The following is a 20199-nucleotide window of genomic DNA, read 5'->3' as shown; positions in this document are numbered from 1 at the left end:
TGAAGGTTTACAGGAATTCACAGTAGCACTTGGTTCTGTGTTGAGGTCCCAAACTGCCCCAGATGTCTTCATGTGGAAGGAGTATGGTGGTGGATGTTGTTCACTCAGAAGGTTCTTAATCAATGCTTCTCAAACAAGTTTTTTCCAGTTTGTCTCAGACTCAGAGATACTTTTATAAAATACAGTAAAAATGAATTACTAGAAAAAAATGAAATAAAAGACATGCAAAATACAAGCCCTAGTTTTTACAGTTAAATTCAATAGACATAAAATTACTCTGTCAGATTGGTACAAAGGTTTCTAAATGCTTATTCTCGGCTTTTGTACTTTTTTGCTGCAGACTGGTACTCCTTCAACCCTACTTTGAGTAGTGCTAGTTTAAATAGTTGTGTTGTCTTTCTCCCTCCCTCCCCTCTCCCCTTCCTTCCCTGCCTCCCTTCCTTTCTTTTGTTTAGTTTAAGTGTTTCCTGCTGGTGCAGTGGTACAGGGCACTGAAGACAAGTTTGAATAAAAAGTCTTCTATTTTACCCCAGCTAAGATTGGGGAGGCAGAGCTGAGGTTTACTGAGCATTTATTGTGTCCAGACGCGGTACTGAGCACTTTCTGGGTTTCCTCCTTCAGTCCTTCCAGTAACCTCTGAGGGGGATACTATTGTTAACCCCATTTCACTGATGAGGAACCTAAGGCCTGCAGAAGTGAGGTATGTCAGACTTGGACTCCCTTCTGTTGGTTCAAGTTCAGTGCTGTGCCCTTAGCTCCCTACCTTTTACGTTTCATTTGTAGACTAAGACTGTTTGAGTAAAGAAGTGAATTTCAGGATATATTTGAAGGAGGAAGATAGTGGAAGTATGAAATACAAGTGTAATTGATTGCTCATTTAGAGCAAAATAAAGAGTAGAAAGCCTGAAGTGAATGGATGTGGTGTGCATTGCTCTTATTTACATCAGCTTAGTAGTAAAATAATGTTGATCGAGGGAGAAGCTGGAACATGCTTTCTAAACCGTGATACAAACCCCTGCTGGTTTTAGGGGGGAGATGAGCTTTACAGGAAGGCCAAAACTGCTGCATCCGTTTATCTCCAGGTGCTTGCTTTTTTGCCATAGTTTTCTGCTTGCTGAGCTGTCAGTTTAATTTACTGTCTAAGGCTCAGCCTATTATTTCTCAGGTTTGCTGCCCTACAGGTACACTGTAAAGGATTTCTGTGAAATCCTGGAGCAGCTTTTAGTTTTGAAATGCCAAGGCTTTGTGCTCGTGAAAGTAGGTTGTGTTCAGCTTCTTGCTTGATCATCTTTGTTTTGTTTTGCTTCTGAAGCTGAGTTTGAGTTAGAAGGATGATGCTAGAAGCAATTTAAAGGGCACATCAAATTTTTACTGTAATCCTGAACTATTGATTGTTGACTTATTTGTAGGTTTAATGCAGACCCATTTCCTTACTTAGCGTCTGACTGGCCATTAAGCCCTGGCAGTGTGCCGGAATGTTGAAATCTTGCATCTTATAATATGATTTGGCTGTCTAAGGGTATTATGTGTGTTTGGTTTTTAAAGACACAGACAGAGCCCTCAACTTTGTGTGTGCCCCAGAATACAGGAAAGAATTTCTCTATAGCAAAAGTATTCACTTCTAGGTTGCAACATAAAAGCGAGGAGTTGACATTCAGCAGGATATTAACACCTGAAGTCATGCAAACTCATGCCCTTTGGACTGACTGGCTCATATAAATAAATGCAAACTAACATAACAGAATCTTGAATGGAAGGCCAAGCAGGGAACTAAAAAGGCATGGTAGTGTTCCAGAGTAGGCCACAGTTAAGCACTCCCATACAAGTGGCCCTCAGCGTGTGCCTGGTGCCATTCTCCTGACATGAAGTTGAAATTAGAATCTAGCTGAGGGGCTGGTACGGTGTCCTGCTCACTGAGGGAGCTGGGCTCAGAGTGGTTGAAGGAGAAGTAATCATTGTCTGCAAAAGACTTTTAGCCTCCCTCTTCACAACCTGGATGCCTCTTGACTAGAATACAGGGTGAGCGCTCACCTCTTGAGTGAGGGCTGAGGGAGTTAGATGACAAGAAAAAATTAAATTTGGGGTTTCGAGAACTGAATGGCTTTAGGAGGGAAAAGTCCCTTTTCCCTCAATTACAAAAGTAAGACATGCTTAATTTAGAGAACTTGGAAAACAGCTCTATAGTGCCCTTTCTTGACTGGTGTATTGCCCCTCAAAGTTGTCAGAAGAGCCACCATTTTGGGAATGTTGAATTATTTGGACCAGGTGCTTGAGACTATATCTGTTTGGAAATGACAAGGAAACTTGATTTATTTTAACAGAGATGTGAGGAATTAGTCCATGAAGCATGTGTTCGAGATAGACCATAAAAATGGCCCTCATAATTCAGAATTGTTCAATTCCTATGAAATAATATACAGTCTTTTTCTTTATTTTGTAATGGAAAAGCTTCCTAATGTGTGAAAAGGGATCTGAGACAGGCAGATTTCATGAGCAACCATTACTCATTTCACTATCCCCCTCAAACCATTTAGAAGAATGTTATTGAGAAGTTCTGTGAGTTTGTCCTAAATTGGAAGATTGAGGGGGAAGTAACAGGCCAGGAATTTTATGTGAACTTTTAGGCCATAATAATGTGGACTTAGAACCATAATAATCCTTCCATTTGTGTAATACTTTACAGTGAGCTTTGTCCATCACTGTCTTGTTCCTCACTGCAATGTTTGAGGTGGGTTGAATGGATGTTGGCATCATCTTTATTTAGAAGGGGAAGAAATTGAGACCAATATAGAGAGATTACAAGGTAGAGTTACTATCAAAGGTGGAACTTGAGCCAGATACTTCTCAATACCTGGTCTTCTATCCTTATTATCGTGCCTCAGTGAGGGAAGGCATCAAGGGGTGGACTGGTTGAGCAAATTCCACATTATTTTTTTTGCAAAGACACTGAGTTAGTTCTTTTGCCGCTGGTCAGGTTTGTGTGTTGGTCCTATCTTTCCTCTTGGATCTTTTCTTACCTGTTTTCTTTCAAGTGACATTTCCGTTTATTCCTTTCCATGTGAAAGATTTGCTGGTTAACTAAATCAATTGTAGGGATGAAAATGCTACTTAGAAGAGTAGTACTATAAACTGAGTGGTGACAAACCTCACTTTTTCTATCTGAGATACACTTTGGAACAAAAAGTGATACTGATGTTTGTTGCTGCTGCTGACATAGGTTACAGATGCTGTTTATGTAAAGGGCCTCAGAGTTCTTGAGATTTGCCACACTAGAGCCTGTCAGCCTAGTTTATGCTGTCTGAGTAGGTCATTGGTGCCAAGCAAATGCAGAGTGGCAGACTGGAACAAAAGTCATATTTGAAACTTTAGGTGGACTAGATTGTCAGGGTTTAGAGCAGATTGGGGGAGATGTTTTTTGTTTGTTTTTGTTTTTGCCAGTTTTTTGCTTTCTGTTTCACCCTCCTTCCCTCCGTGTTTTCTTCCTTCCGGCTGTCCTCCCTTCTTCCATTATTTTTGTCTGTTCTCCTTTCTTCCTTTCATTCTCGCTTTCCTTCTGTCCTTTGCATTCCTCTTTCTCTGCCTCTCTCCCCCCAACCTCTTAGACTGGGTGTCATCCAGAGCAGCCATTGCTAACAGGAGTGTACCTTCTTTTTTCCGATCAGGTATTAGCTGCGACATCAAGGCTGTTAGGATGGTTCCTGCAGCCTGGCAGCATGCACCCACCGAAGCTGTCGTGCTTTGTAGAGTGAGCACAGTGTAGGTGTGAGGTGGAGCTTGGAGGACCCGGTGGAGAGACTGATTCTGTGGAATCCCGGCCTCTTCTTCATGTGCCCTCATTACTTGTGCTTTCTGCATTTGCAGACCCCAAAGAAGTGAAATTTAGTTTATCAGTCTAGCTAACCTGCTCTTGTTTTGCTCTTTTAATGCGTACCCTGAAGTGCATTTCTTTATTTTTGGCCCTTGCCTAAAGCCTCTGCTAATATTCTACTTTTGTTTTTTTGGTGCCTGCCTCAGCTTGATATTGAGAGTGTATAAGAGTTTTCTGTTATAGTGCATAGCAACCTGGGGTTTTGGGTGAGGCTGTTACAACTTATTCGTTTTTTGAGGATTGGTTATACATTAAAGCCAAATCCTAAGTAGAGGGGATGATGGGGAAGAAAGTGACCAAGGAAAGGGAGATATTTGATTTTGTTTCTCGTGTTTTAGGAATGAAGTTATAAATTAATCTAGCTCCCAGCTTCATATGTGTTCTTCCCCGTGTGTTAACTATTCATCTTACTAGCTCAGTTCTTTGGGGAAGAGGGAGTGTTATGGAGTGGGGTTTATTTTGGAGCAGGAAACATATTGCAGAGCCCTTCAGGCATCTGGGTTTTTCATTGGGGGCAAGGAAAGGAAAGGAGCTGCGAATCTCATCTCTGTCTTTGTATTAGCTTTCTACCTCAGGTTGGTTTTAATCTCCTTCTCCATTCCTCTCATGCTCTGAATGCCTTTTGTCAACTGGAAGAAGCTCTATGTCAGTGATTCTAAAGTGTGGCGCCAGGCCAGCAGCATCGGCATCACCTGGGAACTTGTTAGAAATGCAGATTCACAGGCCCCACCCCCGGCCTACTGAATCCACATCTCTGGAGGTGGGGCCCAGAATCTGTATTTTAACAATATAGTTTGAGATCCACCAGTTAAGTGATTACAGAAGTCTAGTGTAGGTAAACCCTGATTTGTAGCCATCTCTGCCAACTTTTAAACTATCCATTCTGGGCCGGCCCCGTGGCTTAGCGGTTAAGTGCGCGCGCTCTGCTACTGGCGGCCCGGGTTTGGATCCCGGGCGCGCACCAACGCACTGCTTCTCTGGCCATGCTGAGGCCGCGTCCCACATACAGCAACTAGAAGGATGTGCAGCTATGACATACAACTATCTACTGGGGCTTTGGGGGAAAAATAAATAAATAAAAATTAAATAAATAAATAAATAAATAAACTGTCCATCTGTGAACCACCCCTGAACTTTCAGCCTGCAAAACAGTGTGTTTATCTTCTAAGTGTTCAAGTCCATAAAGAATTTGTAACCACCCTTGTTTTTATCTTTGCTTCATTAAGGACACAGTGGTCAATAAAATATATGTTAAAAACTTATGTATATTAAAAACTTATGACTTATGTTGGTCATTGATTACTTTTTCACCATGAAGGTATTGACTCTGATGCTGAGGCTGTAGCTCAAAATACACTGCCTAAAGAGCAGTCAGAGCCCAGACGGGAATGAAAAAGAGAGGGAGACAGAGGAAAGGGAAGTGGGGGGATTAATAATCCCATCTTGGTTAATCATCATTATCCTCTCTGATAGCTGCAAGCGGATGTGCTATTGCTTCTGCAAACGTTAATAATTCATGAATGGGCTATGCCAAACGGAGGCCTTAAATCTGGTCTCTCAGCAGATTAAATACACCGTCTGCCATCAGTAGGAGCCAGGAGAGATGAAAGATGGACTTGTTGTTTTTGTTCATTAACCTGATTTTCTCTGCCTTTCTCCTCAGCTCCTCTCTTTCTCATTTTGTTTACCTTTTCATTGCTTCTCTCTGTACCCTCCCTCCCCCATTAAGTGAGTGCTTGGGATCTTGGGTCTACTGTTAATCACGTTAGATTTACTTTTCCTTAGCTGCTAGTAACAACAGATGCCACGAGAGAAAGCAGAAAGGCAGAATAAGTATTTCCTTGGAAATGTCTAAATCAGTCTGCATATTTGAAAAATATATTAAAATGTACAGGCTGTGTTTTAGAAATCATTTGAAATTGCTTCTCTTTGCTTTAAAGAGTAATGCTATTGTATAGGCAGTTGAAGATATACGTAATGTCCTGCTTTGTATAGGTCTTGTGGCGTTTTCCCATTTTACAGATGAGAAAGCTGAGGCATGAGGTGAATGACTTGCGTAGGGTTACCTAAAACCCAGTTTTTTTGACTCCAGCTTCAGTATGCTTTCTGCTAGGCTAATTACCTCTGGCTTTTAGAAATCATATGGAAGTAGCCTTATGGGGCATTTCACCAGATTAAATTCTAGTAACATATAGGTAGCTTCATGGGAACACTTCAGATTAAATTCTAAATGTAAATTTGCCAAGAAGCACCATAGTTGGAGAAGGCTGATGATAGTCTGCAGTTGTGTAGACATTTCTAGAGCTTCTGCATAGCAACTCTCAACAGTTTATAGGTTAGTCAATAAATATATGTTGAGCACTTAACCCTGTGCATGATACTTGATTAAACACCCTAAGTGGATATAATATAGTCCCCATCTTTATTAGATTTTCAGTGTTTTAGATCTATCCAAGGGAATTCAGCTACTTGAAATGCCCCAGTATTGTCTTAATGATGTAAGATGGCAAAGTATTAGAACTGGAAATGTTTGAGTTACCTCAGTAGTTTGCTAGAGGACTGAGTGGTAAGAAGTGTATTAATAAAACTGGATCATTGTTTTTGAAATGATTTCCTCTGGTGTCACTGCTAGAAGGCTGGTGGAGAGAAGAATGGTGGAGAGAAGAATGGTGTTGGGAAAAGCATATTTTAAAATAAGCCTAATTTTCAAAAAGCTGTTTTAGAATTGCAGATCCTGTGTTCCTGTTGTAGAGATGAGAAGGGTGCAGTACAGAGATGAAAACCTGACCCTGTGTTTTGCAGGGCAGCGTAAGTTCCCGGGGCATAGACAAGACCACCCGTCTCGCTTGCCTTAGTTGTCTGTCCTGACCTGAAGTGGTGGGTGGTGGAGGCGGGGCCGCCTCCTCCCTGTCCCACCCCTTGGTATGGACCAGCGCTGCACAGGATGCCACCATGTTTTCTGTTTCAAATTCATTTTGTTGTTATTTCTCATATGATTTTTACTCTGGTTATTTTCTTTTTCCTTAAAAAAGGAAGGTTTTTTTAAGGTTTGCCTTAAAAAAAGTTTGCCTCCCTGAATGTAATTTTATTACATCTTGATGTCGAATTTTATTTATTGCTTTGAGGAATGGCATATTCCACTTTATAATAGAGATTAATGAGAAAATAGAATCCTGCCCATAATTTTCCTTCATAGAAAAATTCCAAGAACCTGTATGTTTTATGTAAGTGAATTTGAAATTCTGACCAGATAATGAAATAAATAGTTTTCTCCTCGTTTAAATCATTTATGGTTGGATAATTTTAGTAATCCTTTTCTTTCTATTGAGGACTCTTTTTTTTTTTTTTTAAATCAGTATCAGGCCTTCACAATATTTTCCAACTAATAGCAGAAATAGTAGATATATACAGCAAAAAAATTACATGAAAATTAGGGTTTTAGTGTCTTTTCTCTAAAATAATAGTAATAATATGATGGACCATGCATTAGTAAGCAAATCCAAATCCTAAATATCTACATTAATGAAAGAAATCTTGGGGTGATATTTAGCTTTAGTATTCCTTCCATTAACAGCTTCCCTACTGAGTTTAAAATAGAATTTGTTTAAAAGAATTCTGTTTACAATCAACCTGGTAAGAAATACATCTGTTGTGTAAAATACATTGGTAACAAGAACTAGCAAACTGGAAGCCCTTCTTTTGTATCCCTCATCATCCCCCATGTAGTAACTTAAAATTCCATGAAATCTGGGGCCCAGGCACACACCCGAGCAGTTTTTCTCTGTACAGTGTCCCATAGTGCTGTACAAAGAGCCCTGTAAGCAAGAAACTCATATCCCGAACCCAGGACCTGGACCAGATCGCTGTGTGACCTCGGCCACAATCTGACTTTCTCTTTGCCTTATTTTCTTAATCTGTGGCAGAAGGGAAGTGAATTGCCCCTGAAATTTTATGGCCATGACTCTGCTGAGTCTTCATATACTTTATTATTTTATTTATTTTTTATTGAGGTAGAACTTCTTCATATAGTCTATAAGTTCTTGCAAAAATCAGTTGTTCCCTCTTTCTAAATACTAAGGTGTGATAGATGCTGTGTGTTTGTTGTGTGTGTGTAAAAGAGAGAGAGAGAAACAGAGAGCTCTCTTCTTTCTGAGTTTCTAAAACTTGGGACTACAGTGAATTGCTTTGGAGGAATATTGGAGGACAGATGCTTCATCCTCCCATTTTAGCCTATTCCCATTAGTAACTGCATTTATTGAGGAACTGCTTCTTGAAAACGTGTTTAAAGTGGAAATCTTAGTTCTGAAATTACTTTCACCCACATGCATTAAGTTTCTGGCTCACTCCTAAATCCTGCTCCCACCCTTTTTGATTTATAGGTATACCAGAGGCAGAACCCCGTGCTGGGGCAGCTGGACTCATCAGCTTCTAAATGCAGAGAACTTTCTTTTCCCTGTTGTTTCTTGATCCCTGGGCAGACAGGTTTGCATATGAGCAACAGAGAATGAAACTTAATTTGTTTTACTGCTAAATAAAGATGTAGAAATCATCTGGTTTTTATTGACTGCCTAAATCTAGCATTTCTCACTTAAAACAATACTCAAGGTGAAATGTCATTGATAAAATTAGCAAATTGTGTTTTCATTCTCAGCTGATTTGTCAGGACAGATCAGCTGTGAATGCCACACCACCGAGTTTGGGCCAGGACCATCTCATTTTCCCTGAACCTCCTTGGCTCTAGATGCAACTGAGAAGGAAGCCGACTTCGGGAATTGAATATTGTTGGTAATGATGCTTAGTCACAAAGAAGAGTTTGGTGCCTCTGCACATTAGCCAGGAACCACCTCAGCATCTGTCTTACTCCCCGAGGCTGCGATTTTCTCAGGGAACTGAAGAGATTTGAAAGAACAAACAACAAGAAAAAGTAGTATTTAGCTCCCCTCTAAGTAGTTGCCTGCATCTGCCTGGGTGGGGCCTAGTAAACACTAATAAAAATCAGTGAAGTGGTCTGTTGAGTGCCCATTAAGGACAGCACTATGGTAGGCACTGATGATAATTAGAATAAACATAAATTCTGGATACTGCTCTCAGGAAGTTCATTGTCTTCTACCTGGAGAGCCAAGACTAACATTCCTATAATAGGATCAACCTGTCCAAGATAGTGTAAAGTGACAGGCAAAACTGCATGGGAATGACATGAGGTTCTAAATGCCATGGGAGTTCAGGGGAGAGGAAGGGAATAATGATGAGTGAATTTTGGGGTAGTTGGGGAAGACCCCCTGGAACAGACAGGATCCCAATGGACCTTGAAAGATTAAATGGGTTTAGATTGCAGGAAGTGAAAGAGACGATATAACAGTAATAACCTGACCGAAGTCAGGAAGGTGATTTCACAAGTTACGTGCTAAGAAATAAAATCTGTCAGAGAAGCAAGGATCAAATGTAGGAGTGCCTGCCAAGCGGGGGAATGTAGGCACTTGCTGTGGAACGTTTTGGAGCAGGTAAATGTCAAGAAGAAAGGAGAGAGGGTGTGGAAACACCTATGGAAGTTGGCTTGGCCAGTGGAAGGATACCTGCTGAGGTGTTGTTCAGAGGCAATTGTAATAAATCCAGCCACAGTGATGATGGCCAGGACCAGGTTGGTGGCTGAGAAAATGAAGAGGAAAAGATGTGTGAGAGACATTTGAAGTAAAACATCTGCTGCACTCGGTGCCTGATGGGCTTAAGAAGGATGTTCAAAAATAACTCGAGGTTTGGAACAAGGAGAAGGATTGATGCTATTGGTTGAGACTGAGAAATTAGGAAGATTAACTAGATTGAAAGTTGAGATTTTGTTTCAGTTTTTGATGTTCTGGCAAGACATCACTGTGGAAATGCCCCTGAAACATTTAGAGATAGGATAAGAAACACTGCTCAGAAAATAGCTCTAGACAGAATTTTCCAGAGCCACTGGTCTAGAGGTAAGAGTTGTGGCAGTAAAAATGAATGTACAGGAAATGTGTAGCATGGGGCAAGGGAACAGGGTGTCAGCGAAGAGAGAGGAGCCAGGAGGAGGTTGGTGATGGCTGGCTGGGAAGGAAACTGGGATCCAGCTTTGCCTCAGGAGGCTGGCGGCGGGGGCGGGGCGGGGGGGCCCAGTAATTGCCCAGCCTCACATTCTTAACCCTTAAAGGCATTTACCCACCACTGGTATTATTTACCTTCCCAGCAGCCCAGTGAACCTGGCAGAAGGCAGAACAGAGCTCACCAGGGATCTGTGAAAGTTTGATTTCTGGGTAAAGCCCTGCATATGGTCCGTGTACTTGAGAGCTTTACAGTTGTTCACTTGAACATGATAATTTCCCCTGGTGATTATTATAATTCTACCTGAACCTGAACACAGAATTTCAGTGGCTTCCTTTTTCTATTCTATAATCTTATTTATTAATGGTAACAGGAAAAAAAAAAAGAGGAGTACTAATGCTGCACCTTCAAAAAAATCTCCTCATCCTTGGTGTATTTCAGGTTTGGGCCCAAGGAAATTGGAACTGTCACACACACGCCACCCCCTTTTTTTTCCCCTACTCAGAAATCTTTCAAACCAGTTAACTACATGAGGGAAAACACCAGAGTCTTGGAATCTGGATATCTTAACTTGGAGGAAGTATCTCTACTTTTTTAGGAAAAAAATCTTTCTTTTTTTCTTGGTCCTATACTTGTACTTTGCTGAGAAGTTCTTTAAGAGAGACTAGTGGAAGACTAGAGAGACGGAAATAGAAATAACAGATTTGAAACTTTTCTGTTAAAGATTCTCATTACAGTGGATTCTAAGGAAATATCTAAAGGCATGCTTTGTTGGAATTTTGTATGGAATGCTGTTTGAAAATTCAAGCCCTCACCTGAAATTTGGAGGTCTCTCAAATACAGAGACCTTAATATACTTTGGTCTTTTTGGTAGTAAGATGCGTCTATCTTTACACTTTTGGGTGTCTAGTTTTTTTTATATAGGGTGTGTATCTCATGTACAAGTTGGCTGCTGTTGTAGTTCAGAATGGTGCAGTGCACAGAGGATTTTGAAAAGATGGTGTCGATCCCCTTTGGTAGAAAGGCTCAGATGTCATCTCTTCATTTATATACACAAACCCATTTTTATTCCTTATATTAATAAATGCTGGGTCCACTAGTTTTCTACTCTTTTCTTTTTGTTTTAGTTTTTGGTGCTTAGGGCTGTATAAAGCCAAAACACAAAATTAAACAGTGGACGTTTAGGAATGGATCACTTCATGTTCAGCTAGTGATAAAACAAGTGGAGACGCACCTCCTTAGTAAGGTGGCTTCTTTCCAGCGTTTTTAAGACCTCCACATACATATTCAGGCATCTGGGGTCTGAAGGCAGGTTAGGTACACTTCTCAGTACCCTCTGCTCCGAGGTCCTTTGCAGCCATGATATTCTGCAACTCACCTGGATTCCTTGGGATAATCATAGACCAGGAGAACACGGCGTCTGAGCTGGTTTACAGTTTATTCTAGCATAAAGATATATCCTTTTAATTTATTTGTTGGCTGTACCAACGAGGAAAAATGTCTTAATGTTTGTGACTCCATGAGTAGAGTTTTTTTTAGTAATTAAAGGGAGTTTTCTCACTTCCCTGTAGTGAACTTCAGATGTCTCCCTCAAGAAGAGGTTTTAACCATCAGTGGAATGGTTTGACTCTAACCGCACTTGGGTCTTCTGGTTCTTTTTTTCTTGCCCCTTCCATCCCCAGGCAGAGACTCCTATTGCTGCATATCCACTATGCTTCAATACAGCATTTATTTGATCAGAAACAAAAGAGTTTGCTTCTTGCACTGGTTCAGAGAGAGGTCCCCCAGGATTGTCTTTTGTTGAGTAATTGGAGCATAAGCTGAGCCTGGTTAATTTCAAAGCCGTCCCCAACACACTTTCCCTCCCTCCCTCCTTGTACAGTTTCTGAGCTGCTAGTGGTACCTTGTATTGGGTCTGGAACAAAAAAACCTTGAATTGTTCAATGTTAGCTACAACTACTGTGACATCTGGTATGGCACCAAATAGCACTGTTAGTACAGTTAATTTTAAGTTAGGGGAAGAAACAAAACTAGAAAGCTCTTCAGCTTTACAGAGCTTGTTAACACATGCACCTCCAAATTATGCATTTGGTGCTATCAGAATGAATAAAACAAAGGAAATCATGGGTTGATTTTTATGTTAGTAACATAAGTTCTTTCATTGTTATTCACCCTTCAGACACCAATGTGTTCCTCTGCTCATTCTTTTTCATTTATTTTTTTTATGAGGCAGAAATGTCTGAAGCATCCTCAGCTCTGAGCATTTAATTGGCAAAAGTTCTGATGTAAGAAATATAAGTTAATTATATTAGTTGCTTCTCTTTTACAAAGCAGTGAAGTCTGTAACTTGGTTCTGCTTCTTTAAATACCAAAATGGTGATTGTAGATGAATAAGAACCTTAAGTTGCCAAATTCTAGATGCTAAGTAGCCAAGTTAATATTTGTATAAAAGTATATTATGAAATTGGCAAGTATCATGTGTCCTTCAGGTTCTACAGTGTAGGTGTTGGTTTTGCAACCAACAGATTGCGATCACAGGGTTTGTGGGTTTCATTTTTGAAAATGGAAGGGTCCTTCTCTCGATTTTTCTTTTGCAATCTGCACCGTAATGATGGTCCACTACCTGACTGGCCTGACTTTAATTATCCGGTGCCTGGTGCTAAGTGCAGTTTCATCTTTGCTTTTTCACAAGCTTTCCTGTAATTGTCCAGTTGTTTGCTGCATTGAATTTCTTTTAGTGACAATGAAAAACACATGTTAGTATATTAATGTAGTCTTTAATTTTCAGGTTATACATTAAAACATGGAGGAAAAAAATCCCTTTCTGAGGAGCACTTTTAAAAACCATTACAGGAGAATGGGAATATTCCTTACTTACACATCACATTTTTTTTCCCTAAATCTTATACAAAGAAGTGACAGTTGAGCTGAGCATATGTTAATAAAAGGTCTGCATTTTTCTGTGTCACTGACAGTTTCATTGGCTGTATATTCCTGAAATGCAAATAACCTCAGTTCTGTTCAAAGCTATAATTAATCTGAATAGTTATTTAAACAGTATCGAAATCTTTTAACTACTGAGAGGCCAAACATTTAAGATGGTGAATGTACTGTTTTGTTTGAAGGACAGTGCAGTTGAAGAGGGCACAGTGATCTGAGATTGAGAGGCTTGTGTGTGTTGGATCTACACATTCTGTAGGCTAAAATGGCAGAATCTGTCTGCTGCTGTATAAAATCTTTTAACTACCATTTATTTTAGCATCATGGCATGTGCAAATTCCTGCTGCTCAGTTAAGGGACCAGCTTCACAACTGGTGTTACAATCTGTGGCCACAGCACTGCATCACAATGCAGCAAATGCATTTTCCACATTAACCGAACATGACAGCTGAAGCGATTATTAACCATGCAAGATGTCGGAAGTCATCAAAAATTCACATCAGAGTAATTGCAGTGGCTTGGGTCGGGGAAAAAAAAAGTATCATAGCTTTCCTTGCCTACATGTTGTCTCTCCCCCTCTTAAATCTTAACTTGGTACAGTCCGTTAACAATAAAATACCCTTCTGTAACCTATAAACTGTTACTCCCATCAGTTTGTGCTTTCAAACTGATGGCTGACTTCTCTGAATTTGTGTGGAGCAGCAGGAGTGATGATGCTGTGCCCTGGGGGCTGCAGGGCACCCTTTTTAAGGGGACCCTGCAGTCTCATTGTCTAATTGGACTCTTTAGTGCTCCAGTCACATCAACATTTGCAGGGTGTTCTCTTTTCCTTTTTCTTCTTTCTTTCTCTCTCTCTCCCCTCTACCTGTTCCTCCCCTCCTCTCAATTCTGGCTGTTTGGAGTGGGAAAAACTTGAGCACTGGTTCTAGCGTAGCTCATCCCACATAGAAGGTATGGAAAAGCTGCAGTGACCAACAGCGTCGACCGGTCTGTTGCTCTAAATTTGAGAGCTGCAGGTAGGATTACCAATGTTTTGTAAAGAAATTAAGATAAATGCACGCTGGTAAATAGAGTGACAGCATGTTATTGCAGTACCTCTGAAAGACAGTGTCTTGGTTTAAAATTTTGAGATAAATTCAAAAGCATTTAATTCATTTGATAGAAAAAGTACTTGATTCTCCTGAGAATTGTTCAGATTTGTGCCTTGTCATTCTGATATTTTTCTTTAAAAAAAATCTGTTGGGTGGGGCAGAGAGGTATTTGCTTAAAGATTTAAATAGTTGGTTATTTAGGATTTTTGCAGACTTCATCTTTAAGTAGTAAGTAGTGTAAACTTGCTGTAGGATTTTTTTAAAAGATGCATGTAAACTGCAGAATTCTTATATGAGGTAAAATATTAAAGTAGAATTTCTTTTCTTTGCTAAAACCAGATCCCTCTTTGAGATTATAGGTTACTCTGTGTGTGTGTGTGTGTGTGTGTGTGTGTGTACATGTGTGTGTGTATGAGTATAAGATGCCTTATTAAGGAATTCAGTCATATTTTGTTATACCATTAGAGGTATTTGGAATTATCTCACAGGAAATGCTTTAGCATAAGGCTTTAAATGAGAATAATTAAATAGTAACACCAAAGATTTGGATTCTTAAGTATTATCAAATGTTGGTAATTTAAATTAAGATAGTTACGTTTCCTTTCTTAAATTCATCCTCAAAAGAGTATGATGAGTCCTTTAAGTATATTTCAAATTTTTGATGTGGAGAATGTGATTTGTGTAAGTGAAGTGAAAACTTCCTCAGTCATATAAGCATTATCTGGAGGGTAATAAAATTATGTTGTCTCTAACACATTTAATACTTTGATTAATATCAGGGATAAAATGCTTTTAATTCAGTGTTAAAAAAGCAAAGTGCTTGTTGTTTCCTTTAAAAACAACAAAAAAAGACAATGATGGATATAGCTTTTTATCCCAAGGAATGTATTTGTATCATGGGACCTGTAGGGTCTGGACTTCTTTCTGAAGCATGGACCTGGAAATTGCTCACCTAGTTGAGACGTTTAGCTCCCTTCAGAGGTGTGGGACTTTCTGTACTCTTAACAATAGGAAGACTTGAGGAGCTGTCAAGTGGGGAATGGAGGAGAGCTGCTCAGGGAAGGGAGAGGAACAGTGAGAATTTCGCTAGTCTCGGCATTGGAGGTCTGCATTTACCCACGACTAAGATTCCTTTAAAACTCTGACCCAGTGCAGCATTGCAAAGAATTGATTTCTGAGATGAGACAATGAGCTATGGTTTGCATTTTGTAAAGATGGAGGAAACCTCTAACACTGACCCTGTATGGGAGATGACTCAATTATCCATGCTTTCGTACAGTTGCAAATTATTTTCCTTTGTCTGAAGTGGGTGGATGCCAGCGCCTTCATCAGAGCTCCTTAATTTAATGTATGGAAAATGTCTCAGCCACCATTTTTAACAATTAGCTGTATCATGGTTGAGGTGAGCTGGGTTCTGAAGGCAGCAGCAGGGCCATTTCATTTACATTAGGTCTGTGGCACAAGAGCTTTGTTACTGTAAGACTCAGAAAATGAATTTGCACACTGCATAGAAGAGTTCTCTAGGAGGGTGGAGAACATTCCCAGAAAGAAAATGGAATCCTTTTGTCTACAGTAAGTATTTCTCATACTCATATAGCGGTAAGAGGTTGAAAATTTGTCTTTGATTGAATGAGCAAAATAGACTGTAAAAATGAACACCGCAAATATGAAAGGTGTAACACAGAGGTTCTTGGATACATTTTTTTATGTATGTGTTAGAAACTAGTTGTGATATATATACTTGAAATGTAGGTTTTATGAATGATTTTAACATATGCTTTTAATTAATTATTCATTGGTAATTTAAGTTATTGAGAGGTATGAATTTATCACTAGTCACAGAAAATGACACTTGAGAGAAAAAAGAAATCTAAATATGATCTATTTAAAAGAGTTAAGTCTTCTTTTCACTGTCTTTTGCAAACAGTTTGTTTTCCATTCCTGAAGAAAATTGCTGTATTTTAGTTTGTTTTTTTTTTAATTTAAGAAAATGCTTCCATGATAGTGATCTATGACGGCTGAGTAAAATACGTAAGAAAAAATGTTTTACAAAACAAGATTTTGTCTTAAAAGATCAGTAGATTGAGGCTTTCACTCTCATTAATGGGGATAATTTTTATTGCCTTCTGTTTAATTAATAGTTGTGACTTCAAAGCTACTTGTGGAACACTCTCGTTTGTGATTGTAAGCTTAGAAATCTTGATTCTTAAAATTAATTGGATTTGACTTGGCTTATTCCTTTGTTCCTTTATGCTGTTACTAAGAGGAAACAAGTGGATTTTAACTTTGATTTGTTTTTTAAAGGCACTTAACCCTGAAGAATTTATAGTGAGCGTATTTTACAGTAGGCTGTACCATGAAGAATTTGCTCAGAATGCTTTAGTAGCTGTTTCAGGAGTTGAATCTTCACAGAACTGGGTATTTGAGAGTCCTTTTAACTTGATACCAAATTTATAAAACCAGCTGTTCCTCCAGGTCTTGTTGCACTAGCTGTTGTTCATCCTGCTCACTGAATGCTGTTTTCTCTTCTGAAACTAGGAGAGAGGAGGATTTTCACGTGAGTCTTTTCATTGAAATAAGAAGGCTCAGTTTTCCTAAGCTCTGCTTAGAATCCTACAGACTCCATAAATCTTGCAGAAATCTTATGCTTGCAGCATGAGAGCACAGATCTCAATGTAAATTTTTTAATCCTGGGAGGGACGTTTAATATATTAATTGTTTAGATACATGGTAGAAGGCAAAAGGATTTTTTCCCTTGATTTTTATAAGGCTTGTGCTTTGAAATAGAGTTTTAGGGCAGCAAATAAGAACTCCATTTTAACCGCAGCTTTGCGTGCATAAAATGTTTGGTTGGGCGGCATGAAGGGTGTCACAAAGCCTTCCTTTGAAATTTTTAAAGTAAAACTTGGTTAAAGATTCTGATCTTATTTTCTTTCTCTGATTTTCTGTAAGCTGTGTACTAGATGCTCTGGGAGGTAGCAGACACCCGTTTGCTTCCCATTTTCTTTGCCTCCACCATGTCTACTTAAGTTTGGCTTCTGGGAAGAGGCTCTCCTTTCTGGTCCTTGTAGAAGATTCCCAAATTTCTCCAATCTGAGAGTGCTTCAGTTTTCTCATGAAATTTTAGCCTGGCTGGTACTAACGAGTCATAGGGCTCATTCTTTTTGCCACAAAAAATGTATTCATATCAAACCTTTGACTGCTCTGGCAGTGCCATAATCTAGATAAGCAAGCATGTCGGCCAGCCTGCTAGGAACATTCCATGGCACTAAGATGGCAGTGAGGAAGGAATAAAATGGCGTCACCAGGAGCACTGTGATAAGAGGTGGACCGCACGAGTCTTTTCCTTCATTCAAGTTTGAAGACACCTCTAGTAGCGCTGCCTTGCCAATTTACAGTTACTTGTTTAGAAGATGGGAATTTTGAGATTTTCCTGAAGTAAAGACTTAATTAGCACTTATATCTAGATAGCTTCTGATTGTTGCTTTTAAGAAATTGATGGCAAATATGGATAAAAAAAATTTAAATAGGTATTTTATATCAACGCTTCTGAAATTCTTTGCTTTGTGCTTTATTCTTTTTTTTTTTTAAATACAGAAACTTACTCTTTCTAATATAGGATGGATTTTCAGAAAACAGGATAGTATGCTTCTCCTTTTATGGCAACGTGAAACTAGCATTACTGTGAAAATACGTTATTTGTCTTTGATTCTGATTTTCCTTCTAGCTCTTTGTGGGCTTTGGTTATTTTATGTATAAAATATGTATCAGCTGCCTTCAAAAACAAAGTTTATTTTATTTCTTTTGTGGTCCAAGGTCTGGATTACTTTGGAAGTGAACTATAGTCATAGAGGTAGCGACAATGCTACCTTCTTACGTTTCCACCTCTCATGGAGTTGGAATTTCTGGAGCTGGCCTTAGAGTTTATGTAGTGCAATCAGCTCACCCTATAGTTAAGTAAAGCAAGGTTTACTGTAGTTAAACAGCTTTCTCAGAGTCCTACATCTAGAAAGCAGTTGATTTTGCCCTGAATCCCAGCCGCCTCACTCCTAATCTGTCCTGTGCTATGCCTCTGTCTGCATCTGACTCCTTCTCTTTCTCTTTGTGGGCTTACTGGTGACTCATGGATCTAATGGATTGAGCTCTTAGCAAAGTCTGTCTTTGCTTTAGCAAGCTAACTTATAGAGATGTTCCTTTTCAGTCTTATCAGAAATGACCTACTGAACTGTGCTTGGAGTCTTCCTGGGCCTGTGTTGTAGATGATAGGCATTATAAATTTATCATTTATAAACAAACGTTTAAAAATAAGATATATCCTGCTGGTTGAGCTTTTAGGGCCATCATGTTGACTCCGCGTGAAGGGTGAAGTGCTCATCTCCTGGGATGGGCGAGGGCGTCACATCCATCTGCCCTGCGCTGGGGTGGAGCCAAGCATTCTGGCATGTCCACCCAGCAGATCACTCCTTTAACTCTAGCTGTGACGGGTCCCACAGCGCAGGGTTGCCCCTTCTCCTGGTATGGATGGGCTGGGTAAAAGGTTTTAGCTCCCTGTCAGTTTGGGGCAATTTGTATTTGACAGTTGGTCTTGCCCTCTCTTCTCCTGTTGCTTGTATTTGCCACTCCATCTAAGCAATGTTTCGTGTTTTCTGTACCCATGGTGACAGTGGTGAGTGATGCATCCTGCAGTATTTCCTCAGCTCTGACGGGGCAAATTCACAACGTTTCCAAACTTAATTAAGGTTTTAGAGAGAGTATGAAATCCCAAATACTGTTAGCAGGGGAGTGCCGTGACAAATTCCATTTACGACAACGTGAAGTTATAAAACAGAAGCTCTCTTATTTGTTTTAGTGGTCCCCAAACAAATAAATTTTTGAAAAAGAATTTCTGAATAAGAAGAAACTGCAGCAAAACCAAAGCTCCCTTTTCTGTGACAGCCATGGTGATCAATGCTCCAGTGCCATCAGCATAAGCAGTGCTGCATAGCGGGAGGAGCTGTGATTTTCGACTGCAGTGTAAATGACTGACACCGTGTACCAGCAGGGAATTAATATGACATGTGGTTCCCAAACATTGTCTTGACTAACAGCGCTCCTTGTGCTTGCTAAGTAGAACTCGAGACTTGATCCTGAGCTCTGTAAAACAGCCTGGCAAAAACTGCTCAGCTCCTACCTGACTGTCTTGGAGACACTCTCGGCTGTCTGTCCTTCTCACAGCCTCAAATCTTGCTTTTGTTTCCTGTTTCCAAAGGGAAAAGACACTAGATCTGACAAAGCCAGGGGATCTGTGTTTTTTTAATAATACAGGGTTGTTTGAATGAGTTCTTTTAGGGTGGGTTGGGAGGCTGTGGAGGGGATGTTGGCCATGATAAAGGCCGTTATTGATGCATTCCCATTTTATACTGTGGTGCAGTTTTAGTGCCCACAGTTCTTTGCATGTGGATTCACCCATCTCCAGGATGGAAATCACTTCCCCAAAGACACATTAAAACATTGTTATCGTCCCGTAATGTATCCCCCTTATCTTTCCATCCCCTTAGAGTGACTATGGGGTTAATATTTTTTTGGATCTGTTCATACCTTTGGGTGAGGAGAGGGTTCTTCAGCTGCTTTTTGAAGATAGACATACTTTGGCACACTGTTATATCCATTTGCAAAGCTAGATTGAAAAGTTTTCTCTTTAGAATCCTCCCTGTTCTTGTGTCCCTAAAGGTTAGCCCCAGCAAGTGTGCTGGGTGTTGGTTGGGGTGGGGGGGGGGTAAAAATGCTCAGAGTACTGTCCTTGCTTTCTCCCACAGGCCACCTCAGCAGTCTGAGAGCAGTTGGCTGGCTGCCCTCCCTCTCTTGGCTTCTAGTGTTGCCAGTCCTCCCCCGGCCCCCCTTCCAGAAGTGGAGAGAGGATGGCCAGCAGAGGCCCAACCACTGCAGCATGGCACATCCTGCTGCATCACGGCCCGTCTCACTAGGATGCAGGCTCTGCCTTGTTTTTCTGCAAGTGGTGAAGTGTCAGCACTGAGCAAGTCACATCCTCTCTCCCCAGACCTCTTGTGACCAGCAGGGGAAAGCTGCTTCCACAACCCTGAAGGGTTATTGCGGGGCTTTGCTGGGTTTGAGAGGAGGGGGAAGTTCTGCTGAAAAGCGTTTTTTCCCCACTAGTGCTTAACTGGCCATCATTTCTTATTTTACTCATTTATATTATGCCCTTACTACTTGTTCTCCCTCTACATGGGGTCTCCCAGT

At 40.2% G+C, this 20199-nt stretch overlaps 1 protein-coding gene across 4 annotated transcripts in view; it reads left to right on the top strand.

Annotated features, from left to right (window-relative positions):
• The window catches only part of NUP93 (nucleoporin 93), a 114325-nt gene that overhangs the window by 44894 nt on the left and 49232 nt on the right, over positions 1-20199 (top strand). Inside the window, exon 1 of one of the 4 annotated variants that reach the window (XM_087420227.1) lies at positions 13711-13887. The exons of 2 other annotated variants lie outside the window; for them this stretch is intronic. The gene's annotated coding sequence lies outside the window, so the exon portion shown is untranslated. Of the gene's footprint in view, positions 1-13710; positions 13888-15389; positions 15535-20199 lie in introns of those variants that run through there. One more of the 4 variants, XM_087420226.1, reaches the window with a different exon arrangement.

The sequence above is a fragment of the Ceratotherium simum genome, chromosome 30 (assembly GCF_057802395.1).
Source record: "Ceratotherium simum simum isolate JZ-2026a chromosome 30, ASM5780239v1, whole genome shotgun sequence".
NCBI lineage: Eukaryota > Metazoa > Chordata > Mammalia > Perissodactyla > Rhinocerotidae > Ceratotherium > Ceratotherium simum.
Note: the sequence above shows the minus strand (reverse complement) of the source record. Positions and strands in the feature narration are given on the sequence as shown.